Source organism: Notechis scutatus, chromosome 1 (genome assembly GCF_049901735.1).
Source record: "Notechis scutatus isolate UNSWTSFEM ecotype Mainland chromosome 1, rNotScu1.2, whole genome shotgun sequence".
Lineage (NCBI taxonomy): Eukaryota > Metazoa > Chordata > Lepidosauria > Squamata > Elapidae > Notechis > Notechis scutatus.
The window spans coordinates 41,580,569-41,597,785 of NC_142009.1; positions in this window are offsets into that span (position 1 = coordinate 41,580,569).

Sequence of the window (17,217 nt, forward strand, 5' to 3'; positions counted from 1 at the left end):
ATGCAAACAACAGAGCATGGGCTTGCATGAAAACTTGCATGAAAACAACAGAGCATGGGCTTCTTAAGAAAACTATCCGCTGCCATAGCCAAACCTCTAAGCATAATCTTTGAAAGATCTTTCAGAACCAGCTCCTTGCCCAACCTATGGTTACAAGCCACAGTCATTCCCATCTTCAAAAGGGAGACCCAAGCCTAGTTGAAAATTACAGACCAATCTCCTTATGCTGCGTCACCTGTAAAGTCATGGAATCAATTATTAACCAATCCATCATCCTCCATTTAGAGACAAACAACCTACTCTCCAATAAACAATTTGGTTTCAGAAAAAAACTATCCTGTAATCTGCAACTCTTACACTGCAAAAACATATGGACTACTCAACTCGACCAGGGCAAAGCAATAGACGCAATCTACATAGACTTCTGCAAAGCCTTTGATTCAGTGGTACACGACAAACTACTCCTAAAAATAAAATCTTATGGTATCTCTGGACAACTGAATAACTGGATAGAAGCATTCCTGTCAAACAGACAACAAATGGTCAAAATTGGGAACGCCCTATCAAATCCAGTACCTGTCAATAGTGGTGTTCCCCAAGGCAGTGTTCTAGGACCAACTCTCTTCATAATCTACATAAACGACCTTTGTGATCATATCAAGAGCAATTGCGTTCTCTTCGCTGATGATGTAAAGCTGTTCAATACCACAGACAATACTACTACCCTTCAAAAAGATCTAGACTATGTATCTGAATGGTCTAACATATGGCAACTCCAAATCTCAACAAATAAATGCTCTGTCTTACATATTGGTAAAAAAAATCAGAAAATAAAATACAAACTGAATAGTCAAGATCTTGTTGATGACCCAAGCTCTGTAAAGGACCTGGGAATACTCACCTCTAATGATCTAAGTGCTAGAGCTCACTGCAACTACATAGCCAAAAAGGCATTAAGAGTTGTTAACCTAATCCTACGTTGCTTTTTCTCTGGTAATATCTCACTACTAACCAGAGCATACAAAACATTTGCTAGACCAATACTCGAATACAGTTCATCAGTCTGGAATCCTTATCACGTATGTGATATTAACACAATTGAGAAAGTCCAGAAGTATTTCACAAGAAGAGTTCTCCACTCTTCTACCCGTTATAGAATACCTTACGCCACCAGACTCGAAATTCTAAAACTAGAAAACCTCGAATTACGCCGTCTTCGGTCCGACTTAAGCATGGTATATAAAATCATACATTGCAATGTCCTACCTGTCAATGAATACTTCAGCTTTAACCATAACAACACAAGAGCACACAACAGATACAAACTCAAAGTAAACCGCACCAAACTTGATTGCAGGAAATACGACTTCAGCAATAGAGTGGTCAATGTCTGGAATACTCTACCCGACTCTTTAGTCTCTTCCCCCAAACCCCAAAAACTTTAACCTTAGACTGTCTACTATTGACCTCACCCCTTTCCTAAGAGGTCTGTAGGGGGCGATGCATAAGCGCACCAACGTGCCTACCGTCCCTGTCCTATTGTTTCTCTTATTCTTTTATTTTTCTTATATGTACCCATTTCATATATTCACAACTATGTATACACTTGTACTTATTATCTTGTAAACAATTGACAAATCAAATAAATAAATAAAAATAAAATAAAATGACAGCTAAGGTGGTGAACTAATGACTCCTTGGGGTAATGGGTACATTTTGAATTTAGGGTTGAAGGATAGGAATATAAGGGCATCCAGGAATTTTACTGCAGAATAAACACTGCTTCATGCAAAAAGCCAATTAGCTGTTCTTTCTCCTTGCTTATTATACAATAAGTCTGCAACTATAGATAACAAACTAAATGGGGAACATTTTAGCATAATTCATCCTTGTCCAGTGACCTCAGAGGTGTCATGCAAGCTGTCAAACAAGATTGGACAAGCTGATTTCTATTGTACTGAGAGGCAAGGGAACCTTCTAAGGAAATGCATTTTAAAAGAAAGGTTTGGGAAAGGGAGGAAGTAAGATACAGACTGCTTGCTCCTTGATAGTGTGTTGCACAAGAGATTGGAGCACTTTCAATGCATAATTACTAAGCAAGTGCGGATGGCTGTTATTTTCAACCATGCATCTACCAAAACTTTTATTAGAGAGATTTGATTCAGATTTTGGTACTAGCAATACTTCCGAGTGAACTTCTGAAAATAAATCAATTGGCCTAAAAATTGCTAGCTTCATTTATATTAATACACATGGACCTATATTTTTTTTCTTTCCATTCCATTCATATCTACTGAGCAGTTCTCAGTGAAGTAATTTTCTTTCTCTTATTAATTTTTAAATATGTATGTCTCTATAGGTTTTATTCTGTTTTATTTTACTGTTTTTCTCCTCACTTTTTTTTAACAAACATTGAAAATTTGGTTTTGGAGTGATCTGTTTTGTATAGAATCCTGTTTGCACATAAAACCTAATATCCACCAGGTGTAACTTCCAAACTATCTGCAAAGACAGTCCTACATAAAACAAATTATAGTAGATTAACTGAGAAGAGACGCATGGTGGCTCAGTGACTTAATGACGTTGGCAATGGTCTTTGCTCTAGCAATTCAAGTCCTAGCACTGCTTGATGGGGTGAGCTCTGGTCACTCGTCTCATCTTCTGCTCACCTTGCAGTTCAAAAACATGTTCTATGCATAGGTACCATTTCAGCGGGGAGACGAATTGGTGTTTAGTGTGGATGGTCAGAATCCTGGCAGTGCTGAACCTTCCCAGTTGCAACACCCATTTGTGAGGCAGCTTTGGTGGAGGGAGACGGCCTCAGATAATGTTGGAGAAAAGCTACTCATCTTTCTATCTGGGATGGAGATAGCCCACCTTCCTGTGGTGCACCTTGGAAAGCCCATAAATGTAAACCAAACAGAGCTAGCAAACAGACAGCCAAACTACACTGCATTAGCATTATAGTCTCCTGGCTAATGTAACATCACCATACACTAAATAAATAAATAACCGAGAATGACAAGACCATAAGTCACAGTGCATGGCAGCTCATAGTCCAGGAAAAGTACATCTGGCAGATTTTATTTCTTTCATCATGAATTTCACATAACTGTTTTTGTATCATTAGGAAACATTAATCTATTTTCTCAACATTTCATGGAAAAAAAATCACCTTCTAGTTCCTATCTTCTGTCTCTACTTCCTTTCTAGCTCTGTATTTCTTCCTTCTAAACCTTATATATATATATATATAGGAATGACAAGCCACTTTATGATAAAGATTGGTTGCAACACCTAATTAATAACATTATTAAAGTGCCAGAGTTAAATTAGTTACTGCAGTGACTGGCTGAGCTTCTGTTTGTCCTACAAGGATAGGACTTGCAAAAATGATATTTTGCTGCTCTTGGCTCTTCTGGCATTATGGAATTCCCTTATAACAAAGAGTTACTTAGTTTTTTCTGTGCAAGAATTTAAGCAAACAGTAAACTATCCTGTTTAAAACTGCCTTCCAGTGAGTTTGTAATAGGCTTTTGTGCAATGAGAAGTAATCTGTTGTTGTTTTTCTGTATTGGGTGGCTCTTTATCTGATCAAGCTTCTGTCTATATTGAACAATATTGTGAGGACATAACCATAAAAGGCCACTTTAAAAATACTAATACAATTAGAAGAATAAAGACTAAAGGAAAAAATCAGAAAAGAGCTCATAAAAGTAGCAGATGAAAAAGAATACAATTCTTCAGCAAATGGCTTGTTTGCCAAGCTGGGTGCTTGGCAAACAATCACCAATGATAAATTCAATCATCAACCATATAAAAATGTATTTTAATTCCCCCAAGTAATGAGCATTAACTGCTTTGTTTCTCCTCTCTCTTGAAATAAAGGAACACATTTGCTTCTGTTCAACATGGTTGCCTAAGACATTGTGATGAGATTTTTACTTATTGTTCAAAATATCATCTGTTGAGACAGCAGGTCTTGTGTTGTTTTGTTTTCTTGTTTGTAAAATCTAGTAGTAAAAATGGTTTTGAAAACTGTTGTAGGAGAGCCTGCAAATTTTCTCTCTAACGCTTATTTATAGGACCAGTCTGTTCTGGTGCCAGCTGACAAAAGTTTTCCAACTGCTAGAAAAGTAAAATTCTCATTCAGTAGGTCTAACTCATTTCTCTTCCCCCTCCCCCCCCTTTTCCCCCCAATAGGAGACTACCTGACTGCACAGCTGCTCAGGGCAACCTAACATTACAAAAGTATAATGCGGCACACTTAAACCTGTGTTTCCTATTGTTCTGGAAAGCAGTTTCATGCTAATAATGGAAAAGGTGACAGTGTAATGCATTAATGGCCACTTTCCCATTGTTTGGTAAAGTCCTTACATCATTAAATTGTGGGGTTCGTATAAGGCCTAAACAATAAACTCGACTTGGTTGCAACAGAAAAGGCTCTTTCGATATTTTATATCAGCTCAGACTGCCTGCTATCTATAATTACAGTCAATATTTCGACTGGAGGAAAATGCCTTAATTTGCTTAACGTTTCATGCGTGGAAAAACAATCAAGCGTTTCCTTCATCTGTAATTACATTACTGGCTCTAGGTGCACTTTTCCAAATTATAAGTAAGTCTGCCCAACATAAGTACTCAGTTTAAAACCTTTTTACATTTAGCTGTCCTGCCACTGCTGAATCCACCAAGATAAGCCTCTTTTCTTGGCTACAGACCTCTTCAAAATTCTAATTCTATATTCAGGAATCTAAATTTCTATTAATATGCTCCGTAATCTTGGTTGGGTTACCTGGAAAATAATCAGGTTTGGGCTCATATCCTTGTTGTGTTAACACTGTGCCAATTTACCTGTTGTCATTATTTCACAGATGCTGGCCAGATCATGCTTATTGGCTGTTGAAGCCTGAGGCTGGCTCATTCATTGTGCAGTAAGATTTTGCATTGAATGCAGACAAACATCATGTGTTTAACTATAAGTATGATGCCATTGGCAGTTGTTCTATTATTATCCATATCTAAAGAGGCTTGGTGAGGAATCGGAACATGCATCATATCACAGTTTCCCCTCCCCCCAAGGAAATAATTATGCTAACTAGTTGTTTAGAGGGGAAAAGTGAATAGCAGCTCACATACAAGCTGTTTAATTTTACATAATCTAAAATATGTAGCCAAGTTTCGTACACACAGACAAAAATGTGTTCTCTCATAGCTGCCAGTATTGGCCCTAAACAGACAAGTTTCTTTCTACATAGTTGTAGCTCTTAAACTAAGAAACTGTAGTTCCTTGGAATTCGATAGATTCTTTTTTCTCACATGGTCATTCCAGTTTATTCAATTCCTAGTTTGCCAACATTTACACAAGACTAAGTGGCAATTTGCACAACTTCACTTTTTTTTTTTTTTTTGCAACAAAGGGCATTAAGGAACTGCAATAATGCAACGGAATACTTGAAATACTTATTTATTTATTTTTATTTATTTATTTGATTTGCCAATTGTTTACAAGATAATAAGTATAAGTGAATACATAGTTGTGAATACATGAAATGGGTACATATAAGAAAAATAAAAGAAGAATAAGAGAAACAATAGGACAGGGACGGTAGGCACGTTGGTGCGCTTTATGCACGCCCCTACAGACCTCTTAGGAAAGGGGTGAGGTCAATAGTAGACAGTCTAAGGTTAAAGTTTTTGGGGTTTGGGGAAGAAACTACAGAGTCGGGTAGAGTATTCCAGACATTGACCACTCTATTGCTGAAGTCATATTTCCTGCAATCAGGTTTGGTGCGGTTAACATTGAGTTTGTATCTATTGTGTGCTCTTGTGTTGTTATGGTTGAAGCTGAAGTATTCATTGACAGGTAGGACATTGCAATGTATGATTTTATATACCATGCTTAAATCAGACCGAAGACGGCGTAATTCAAGGTTTTCTAGTTCTAGAATTTCAAGTCTGGTGGCATAAGGTATTCTACAGCGAGTGGAGGTGTGGAGAACTCTTCTTGTGAAATATTTCTGGACTTTCTCAATTGTGCTAATATCAGATATGTAATGTGGGTTCCAGACTGATGAACTGTATTCGAGTATTGGTCTAGCAAATGTTTTGTATGCTCTGGTTAGTAGTGTGATATTACCAGAGAAAAAGCTACGTAGAATTAGGTTAACAACTCTTAATGCCTTTTTGGCTATGTAGTTGCAGTGGGCTCTAGCACTTAGATCATTAGAGGTGAGTATTCCAAGGTCCTTTACAGAGCTTGGGTCATCAACAAGATCTTGACTATTCAGCTTGTATTTTATTTTCTGATTTTTTTGCCAATATGTAAGACAGAGCATTTATTTGTTGAGATTTGAAGTTGCCATTTGTTTGACCATTCTGATACATAGTCGAGATCTTTTGTAGGGTAGCAGTATTGTCTGTGGTATTGAACATCTTTACATCATCAGCGAAAAGAACGCAGTTGCTCTTAATATGATCGCAGAGGTCATTTATGTAGAGTATGAAGAGAGTGGTCCTAGAACACTGCCTTGGGGACACCACTATTGACAGGTACAGAGTTTGATAGGACGCTCCCAATTTTGACCATTTGTTGTCTGTTTGCCAGGAATGCTTCTATCCAGTTATTCAGTTGTCCAGAGATACCATAGGATTTTATTTTTAGGAGTAGTTTGTCGTGTACCACTGAATCAAAGGCTTTACAGAAGTCTATGTAGATTGCGTCTATTGCTTTGCCCTGGTCGAGTTGTGTCGTCCATATGTTTTTGCAGTGTAAGAGTTGCAGATTACAGGATAGTTTTTTCTGAAACCAAATTGTTTATTGGAGAGTAGGTTGTTTGTCTCTAAGTGGAGGATGATGGATTGGTTAATAATTGATTCCATGACTTTACAGGTGACGCAGCATAAGGAGATTGGTCTGTAATTTTCAACTAGGCTTGGGTCTCCCTTTTTGAAGATGGGGATGACTGTGGCTTGTGACCATAGGTTAGGCAAGGAGCTGGTCCTGAAAGATTTTTCAAAGATTATGCTTAGAGGTTTGGCTATGGCAGTGGATAGCTTTTTTAAGAAGTAGGCACATATTCCATCCGGTCCAATAGATAGAGATGGTTTTAGATTGCGTAGTGCTTTTTCAACATTGTCTTCTGTAAAATCGATATGTATTAGATCATTGTTGTTATCTGTGGTACGGCTAGGATGAGATGAATCTCACCGACTCACCGTACTGCAAGGATGATCATTCTCTTGGCTGAGGAGGAAGAAGCAGAGCAGAGCCAAATCCGCTTGAAAGCTTTCATTCCTCGGAAGTTGCGCGCTCGAGCTGAAGCCACAATTGTAGCGTTCTCACCCAGCGATCCTCCCGGCCGGCGCTCCTCGGGTTTTCTTCCTCTCTCCAGTCCCGGGAGCTCCCGGAGCTGCAATGGTGGTCACGAGAGGCGGAGACGGCGGCTTAAGCGGGAGCCGGAGCGAGCGGTAGCAGCGGCAGCGGCAGCGGCGTCTCCTCCGCCTTTTTCCTCCTCCTCGCTGCCCGTCGTCTCCCTCAAGTTTTTCAACAACTTCACTAGGCAGCTTTTTCCTATCCAATCAGCTGAAAAATTTGTAATTTTTTGTCTAGATCCTAGCAGATCGCTCGATCGCCTTACCCAACAAAGGGAAGCTGCTCAAAACAGGATTCCTGGACCCTGGCAGGATCCCCTCACTCCAGATCGGCTGGCTGCCTTTGTCCGAATCCTTTCGCTGCTACTTTGTAGATCCCGAGGACCTAATCTATGTATTTTTGTTACTTTTGTTACTTCTATTCCTGTATCTATGTATTTTTGTTACTTTTGTTACTTCTATTCCTGTATCTAAATTTAGTTACTGGTACTTTTCTCTCCTTCGGGCTCCCAGCGGCGTGACTATGCAGCTGCCTTGGTCGCCATCTTCCCTTGATCCCCTGATCAAGGGAAGATATATACTGATAGATAGTTATATGGACCAAGTGCTGAGTTCTTACTCACATAACTTAGTCCTCCTAGCTCAGTTGAACTCACTGAATAAAAACAAAGAGGTATCATTGTTATAGCATTTACTCTTGGGAGGGGGGGCAAGGAATTTAAAAAGGTAGGAAATGAATATAGGGAGCTGTTTACATTAGGCTAGCCTGTCAATTCATTTCACCCAGTGCAACTGGTAGCTACAGTGAATTTCCTTTTTTGCATATAACTTTTATTTTGTTTAAAATGGTAAAAAGTAATACAAACTAAACTTGAAGGAAGAAAAAAGAAAAAAGAGGAAGAATATGATAAAAATATATAATGACTTCCAACTTTCATTATATATGTAGACAAAATTAGTAATGCATCATCCCTTGTAAAGTTATAGACAGATGTTTCTTCATCTCATATCTCATCCCTTATTTATATGTAAATCCCTAAAACATCAACTTTAATTCTGATGTCAGCAAAAAGGGTTTCTGGAACTTTGCAAACATACGTCTTACTTTGACTTTGATCAAATAAACAAAATTTACATTTCTTCTTTTTACTTATGATAGTCTTAATTTTTAATTCATTCGAATATTGTAGGATATGATTTTTCTTCAATTCTTCTTTATCCCATTGTATAGACCTGCAGGTTTAACAAGCTTCTTTTATAGATCCAACCAGAAAACATTATCCAGGTCATTCTCTTGGTTTGTTATTTGTATTTCGCCTTTAATTTTTAAACTTCAGCCAGTTCCTTTAGTATACCAATAAAGCATTCTTTTCAAATAATTCTTTTGACCTATCATTTGTAGTGCCACATTTGGTACTCCTCTGTCTTGTCAGGGGAAAAATTGTTCAACATCTGTCATTCCCTCGTTGATTTCTTTTGAACATAATGCATTCATAGACATCATTACTAATTCTGTTGATAAAGTGTCTATTAATTTTGCACTCCAGTCTTCAAAATCTCCTTTAATATTTCCAATATTGTAACAGTTTGTGTCATTTTGTACATCCCAAAAGTTGGTTTGTTTTTTCCTTTTATTTAGAATCCTTATTCCTCTCTAGTATCCATTTTCTAAAATCATAAAGTCACTTATCTTTATTATAAACCAAGATCTAAAGCAAACTAACTCTGATTCTCACAAGAAACTATTTATTTTGTATAAGTTAATTCCAAAATCTTACAGTAAAATCAATTTTCAAAATTTATTTGGACCCTTAATCCATTTTAACTTTCTTAGATCACAGTCTTATTTAATTTTTTGCAGTTTATTTCAAATTCCTTAAATTCTTAAGCTTGTAATTAATTTTTCATTTTTTTGAGCATTGAGTCAGACCTACCCAGTGACTTTTCAAACTTATTATCCCAAAGGTTTCTAATAGCTTTAAGATGTTAACTTCCTATATATAAATTATATATAGGATTCCTATATATAAATTATATGTAACTTGGAAAGGTGCATAATTAGCTACTTTATTACTTCTCCCATTCTTGTCTTTTGCTTTGTAAAAATGCAGATCATAATCTCCTTCATTGAAATGTTTGTCTTTTTGGCTAGCATGTAAATGTGTGGTATTGTTTAATTCAATTTATAATTGTAATGGTCCTTCAATTCATTAAGCAGTGCCTTTAACTACAATCTTGGTCTAGTGAAGCCATCTGTGTAGCACACAGAAAGAAAAGTCTGGGATAATGCTGGGAATTTTTCAATTGACTACTACATCACTATATGAAGATAAGGCTCTGCTAGGCAAAATATTAAAGAATTAGACGGAAAAGATTGGCTTAACCAAGTCAAGTAACATCACCAAGCCACCAGCCACACTATCTATGGTCTTAAGGGCCATATTTTTTTTCTTGAAAGAAGTAGTGTGGCTCCTTCCAAACTGTAAAAAATTTCATTGCCCTGGCAGGTCCCAATAATTTGCAATTAAAAATAATTTTTGGAAGGATAGGGTATATATTTTAAAGAAATGAAATGTGTCTACTGCAAATTATTTTATTTATTTTATTTTTAATATTTTTGTAGTGGCACAAATTGTTTATTTAACTACTGCCTTTCTGCTCAAACTGAACATATTGGTCCTGTTCAATTTGTCCTTTTAAAATCTATACAAAGAGTTGGATATCTGCAGGGAGAGTTATAAAAGTCAATATGTATTTGTTTTCTTATTGAGTACAAATAAATCATATTTATAAAGTCCAGTTTGGTCTAGTGGTTAGGGCACAAGGGTAGAAACCAGAGGACTGTGAGTTCTAACCCTACTTTAGGCATGAAAGCCAGCTGGGTGACTTTTTATTTTTATTCATTTTTATTTTATTTGGTTTGTCAATTGCTTACAAGATAATAGGTATAAGTAAAAACATAGTTATGAATACATGGATACATATAAGAAAAATAAAAGAAACAATAGGACAGGGACGGTAGGAATGTTGGTGCATTTATGCATGCCCCCTACAGACCTCTTAGGAAAGGGGTGAGGTCAATAGTAGACAGTCTAAGGTTAAAGTTTTTGGGGTTTGGGGAAAAAACCACAGAGTCAGGTAGAGTATTCCAGACATTGACCACTCTTTGCTGAAGTTGTATTTCCTGCAATCAAGTTTGGTGCGATTAACCTTGAGTTCGTATCTATTGTTTGCTCTTGTATTGTTATGGTTGAAGCTGAAGTATTCATTGACAGGTAGGACATTGCAATGTATGATTTTATATACTATACTTAGATCAGACCGAAGGCGGTGTAGTTCTAGGTTTTCTAGGTCTAGAATTTCAAGTCTGGTGGCATAAGGTATTCTGCAATGAGTAGAGGAGTGGAGAACTCTTCTTGTGAAATATTTCTGGACTTTCGCAACTGTGTTAATATCAGATACGTAATGTGGGTTCCAGACTGATGAGTTGTATTCGAGTATTGGTCTAGCAAATGTTTTGTATGCTCTAGTTAGTAGTGTAATATTACCAGAGAAAAGGCTACGAAAGATTGGGTTAACAACTCTTAATGCCTTTTTGGCTATGTACTTTGGGGCTGTCAGCCAACAATGTCAGACTCAGGTGACAAGCTAGTCAGTCAATTCCTGTCCCCACCAATAAATCAACACTTGGTTGATAAGTGGAAAAAAGTAGACCCTACACCTTCAGGAAAAGGTTAGGGGGGGAAAGTCATATTTGTGAGGCTGCCCAATTCCAGGCTACTCAGGGGAGGGGGAGGGGCTGCAAGAAACAATGAGTACTTGCATGGAAGGCTCACAAGGAGTTCTATAGCGTAGATTTGGAAATTTTAAAGAACCAGAAACCTGGAAAACAGCAAATCACTTCTGCATTGCTGCTAGGAAAGCAACATGGATGTGCCTGTGAAGCCACCAGGACTCAAGGTAGACTGAGGAAGACATTCCCTTTACCTTATAGTAAACAGTTGCTTTGGTTACTGTTGCTATGGAACGGAGACTTCATGCCAACACTTTAAAAACTGTAAAGTTGGAATGATGAGTAAAGCTACAAACCTCCCCCCCTCCCCAAATATATGTTTGTTTCTCCTTTAAATGCATATGCAAGTCAGTTTAAAAGTTAGGACATAACTATGGGGAAAAAAATAGATTGTTGCATGTGAATCACACTTTTCATCCAAGAACATAAAACCCAGAAAGATATCCCTAAACAATTTGCCAGATAAGCTAGTCTGAAGGATAATGATTGATCTTAGGCAGATCTCCCTGCTTTTAGTCCAATATTCTAATCAATATACATTTGAAGTTACAGATGAGGGGAACAGAGTTGTAAAAGAAGCCAATCTTCTGCTGGAATCCTGCCAGAAAATATGTAGAGGCCAGAGGCTGAGGCTTCTGTTGAGTGGCAGTGAAGCCTCCAGCAAGCAATTGACCCAGGACTAAGTTGTTTCAAGAAAGCTCCGGCCAGAGGGAGCTTCAGCAAGATTTGAAGAACAGACTTACTGTGAAGGTCAGAGGAAATAGAAAGAGCCGAAAGCAGAGGACATCTGCTCTACTACATCTGCTCTGACTGTGTGGGATTTAGCTGAATTAGAGTTTAAGAAGAAGCTGGTTAGAAGGAAGTGCAATTGAAAGCTTTTTTTATAGGAAGGCTCCTAAGAAACAGACCCTGTTATTTTGGCATATTAAGTAGAGTTCCCTTATTTCAACTGTTTGGAAAGTAATGTTTTATGTCTTTTTATAGTTCTCTTAATCAAGATCCTATTTCTGTTGAGCTAGAAAAGTTGTTTCATATATATTCCATTGAAGCAGGTTATTGGATTCATAAGGTTTGGGAATTTATTTTAACAGCAACATTTTTTTAAAAAAAATTAAGGTCCACTAATGATAAAAAGAGTCAGGCAGCCACATCTCCACATTTTGAAAATGTTTATCAAAAGTAGTTTGGCTGGTAGATTATCTAACATGAAAGACTCTGAGGTTCTAGGCCAACCCTGTCCCACCTGGGGTGAATATGCTTGGATAAGAAAGGATCCTTAAAGGTTGGTTCTTTGCCAGGGTAGTAATGATTCCTTGATGTGATGTGCCTTTTGGCTTATAGATCAGTTTGCCATCACATTCTCATTTTCAGAGCCAGAGAGAAAGGGAAATAGACAATAACATTGTTGGTGCCTTTGCTTTTTTTTTTTTTTTTTTTGAAATGGTGTTCAAAGGCTTACTCAACTGCCCAACTGATCCATTGCTAGAACAGGCATGCAATTGTTTGTGGAGGATAGAAACAGATAACATTGTCCTCTATCAATAGCCGAACTGACATCAGAGTGCGTGTTTCCAGTATACTGTGTCTCCAGCATACTTTTCTTAGTATGTCCCCACAAATGATCTTGTTCATTTGGGGTAGAGTATTTCAGTTTTTTGCACACTATATCCAGAGCAGTTCATTAGCTAATTTGCAGTAGCAACGTTTCAGCAGAATCTCATCTGCCATCATCAGGCTTCTGTATTGTGTCCGTCTGTGAGTCAGACTTTTACAGTGGTTTCAGATTTAAATTTGGGGCAGCCTATTGCTGTGCCAGAATGGTTTTTTCTTCATCCTGATTGGTTGGGAGTCTTGGTCTGTGTTTATTGGTCTCGGAGTTTGCTGTGTTCTGCTTGATTGGTGTCTCTAATATCTTCCGTCTGTTTTTGGCTCTTTTTGTATCTTGATTGGCTGGCAGCATTGTGTTGCTTTATTGGAGGCCTTTAGTGCAGCTTGGCATCAAAAATAAATACCAACCAGCTAAACACCTCATGGAACTAACAGAACACTGCTTAACCAACACATATTTCATATACAAAGGACAAAGATACAAACAAATAGAAGGAGCTCCCATGGGATCACCACTGTCACCTGTCATTGCAAACCTGTTTATGGAAGAATTCGAATCCAGAGCCCTGGCCAATGCCATCCTCAAACCCAAACTATGGTTAAGATACATCGATGACACATTCGTGATTTGGCCCCATGGACAAGAAAACCTAAACAATTTCCTAACACACCTAAACAGCGCACACCCCAAAATCAAGTTCACCATGGAAACAGAAACAAACAAACAACTACCATTCCTAGATGTACTAATCTACAAAAACAGATGGCACACTAGGACACACCATATACCAGAAGAAAACACACACCAACCGCTACCTCAACGCCCAATCCCACCACCACCCAGCACAGATAAACTCCGTGGCTAAAACACTAATTACCAGAACCAAACGCCTGGCAGACAAGACACACATTAAGACTGAACTATGCACCCTGACTAAAATATTGACAGCCAACGGCTTCCACAAAAGCAAAATCACCAACTTGATCCACAAAAACACACTGAGACATAATAGAGACCCAGAAGATGAACAGACCCATGGAACAGCTGTCCTGCCCTACATAAGAGGCACTACAGACAAAATTAGTAAGATACTATACAGACACCACATCAAGACTGCCTTCAAAACAGACAGAAAAATAGCAGCCATCCTCAGAAACCCCAAAGACAAAATTGACCTGGAAAACCAAGGCATATACGAAGTCCCCTGTGCATCATGCCCGGCCACATACATTAGACAGACCAATAGAAGAATAAGCACCCGCCTGGATGAACACAAAAATGCAGTCAAAAAGCTGGAACACACTTCCTCACTAGTCCAACACATGGAAGCCACAGGTCATAGCATCAACTTCAATGGCACCAAAACCCTAGCCACTATAGAAAACCCTAACCACAGAATCATCAGAGAAGCCATAGAGATTGAAAAAGACCAGAAAGCATGAATAGAAGAGATGATTCCACCAGGCTGTCAATCATTTGGAAGCCTGCACTCACAAACAAAAAATCTCCACACCACAAGCCAGGCAAACACCTGGGCACAAACAGATCCCCCTGATACTTCCAGCTCAAACACATCCCAGCCAGGCACCCAGATGAAACCCAGCTTCCTAACTAATGATAGCCGTCCATTTACCCGAAGCCAAGCTGCACTAAAGGCCTCCAATAAAGCAACACAATGCTGCCAGCCAATCAAGATACAAAAAGAGCCAAAAACAGACAGAAGATATTAGAGACACCAATCAAGCAGAACACAGCAAACTCCGAGACCAATAAACACAGACCAAGACTCCCAACCAATCAGGATGAAGAAAAACCATTCTGGCACAGCAATAGGCTGCCCCAAATTTAAATCTGAAACCACTGTAAAAGTCTGACTCACAGACGGACACAATACAGAAGCCTGATGATGGCAGATGAGATTCTGCTGAAACGTTGCTACAACTTTAAAAGCACCACTACTATGACGTGGGAAAATACCCAACAAAGCTGAAGGCCATACATATATATATAATAATATATATATAATAAAATATAATTTTATAAAATATATAAAATAATTATATAATATAATTTTTATACCATTATACAACTATGCAACTCTTATATTCCTTATATTCCTTTTATACGGAATATAAATTATCTATCCTTTTATTAGCCTATTTTTGAACCAGATTCCATATAAAAGAAACAGCAATTGACATGCTGGTTCAAAAATAGGCTAATAAAAGGATAGATAATTAATAAAGCAATGAATTATGTTTCATTTTCCTGAGGCATAGTCCACCACTTTTCATTAAATGGTATCAAATAGTTTCATCTGCTGTGTTTCCCCCCAAATAAGATCAGGTCTTATATTAATTTTTGCTTCAAAATACACATTAGGACTTATTTTCCAGTTGGGTTTTATTTTGGGGGGAAATACGGTACTAAATGTGTCTGTCTGGCTGACAATCTTAACTGGGGCTTATTTTGGGGGGTAGGGCTTATATTATGAGCATCCTGAAAAATCATGCTAGGGCTTATTTTGTGGTTGGGTCATATTTCTCCGTGTTCTGATTTCCTAGTAGATTTTTAAACTAGCAGTCAAGTTCTACAAGACTATTATTTTTAAATAATAAAATTATATCTCTTCAACCAATTGTGCCATTATCTTCAGAATAAAACAATGCTATTAGCTAAAGTAAATTGTAAAATCAAGACTCTGTAATTTTCAAGAGATTTAAATATGGAATGACAGAAATGCTGCTTCTATGTGGGAGTGTGAATATTGTGATCTGTATTTAATCAGCTGCTTCCATTGTTGTAGCCCATCATTCAGGTTTTATTAATTTGGAGACCACTGTGATTCCTGCAAACTAAGGTAAATACTGAACCTTACCACATCTAACCTCAAACAAATACCATTCATAATATAATATTTCACTCTGTTGCAGCTGGAGACCCTTTTTCATTCTCTGACCATTTTAATATCAATTTAATACCAGTTTACATGCAGTATTTCCTAGGGCTACCAGGTCAAGACTGCAAATATTTGGAAGATGACTAGATGGTTTGAACAGCTAGACCAAGGCTGTCAAACTCACGGCCCACGGGCCAGATGTGTCATACACTGGCCACGTCCACATCTGGTTTAGTGAAGGAGAAAAAAGTCCCAATATGTCACATGATGCCATTGTGACTACATGAGTTTGGCACCTCCGAGCCAGACTGTCTGACTTTATTTGCTGTTACTTAGTGGTCATCTGGATTTTAGCATTCCACATCTAATAATCCTAGCATGTCCACATAGTATTAGCACTGATTTTTCTGTTTGTGATGATGCTGTGAGTACATGTCCCTCACCTCTCTCTTGATTAAAGTGTTTTCAAACTATTATCAGACTGTGTGGACAAAGACTGATAATTGAGTAAATAAAAATTTCATTGCATATTATTTTGTTTTTAACAAGTTATTGGAATGACAATTAGACCTGGACATTTGACAGCTGGCTTAATTTCATGCTGGCTTGCCTTTTTTTTTTTTTTTTTTTTTTTTTAATGAAACAGTATTTTATTATAATGTATGAATTATCAGCAGTCATGGAAATTCACAGAAAAGAACAATGGATTTCCAATGGTTAATATCATCCCTTGAGATTATGCTCTCTCAAACAATTTGGCAGCCAAAATAACAGAGAGAAATAAATATGTGATCCAGATTTCTTAGCTTCTGTAAGTCTTCAACCTGGCTCACCTGATTTTTGTAAGAAATCCATCTTGCATATAGAATATATGAAAGTAATCTAGCCTGAAGGCAATGACGCAGGCACATTTAGACTTATGACTGAGCGGACATGCATAGAATTGCTCTGCCTTTTTCCCAATTTCTTTTTCACTCAAAATTTTCAAGCTACAAGAAAAGATGCCTTTTCTAAGAAGTTTTTTTTTTTCTTGAAAATGCAGCATATAAATGTGCTGGCCTTTCAGAAGGCCTTGAAGACCTAGCTCTGTTCTCAGGTTTCAGCCCACCCACACCCACCCCGCCACCCCCGGGAAAGGCCCCATTTCCTGATGATGCTGACGCAATGGATTACAATATGTGTGGTTGCTATTTGTATTTGATTTCTTTTTTTCTGTTATGTTTTAATTGTTTTAATGATCTTTACAATTATTCACTATCCAGAGTCCCTGGTGTGAGATTTGCAGCTCTACAAACTGAACAAATAAATATATGCAATAAATATAAATATTCCAAAGAAGAAATAAAACAGACTCATTGCCATTATTTAATCTGCCTCAGGGGAAAATCTACCCCGATTTTTAATGTAATTATAAAAGATCCTTTAAGGAAAATATTTTGAGCTTCAAAAGCTCAGAAGTCCTGGGATACTCATAAGATAATAACTATATTGGGAGAATGTATCCTACTCTTGTTATGGTTTTAAAATAAAACAGGACTGTTT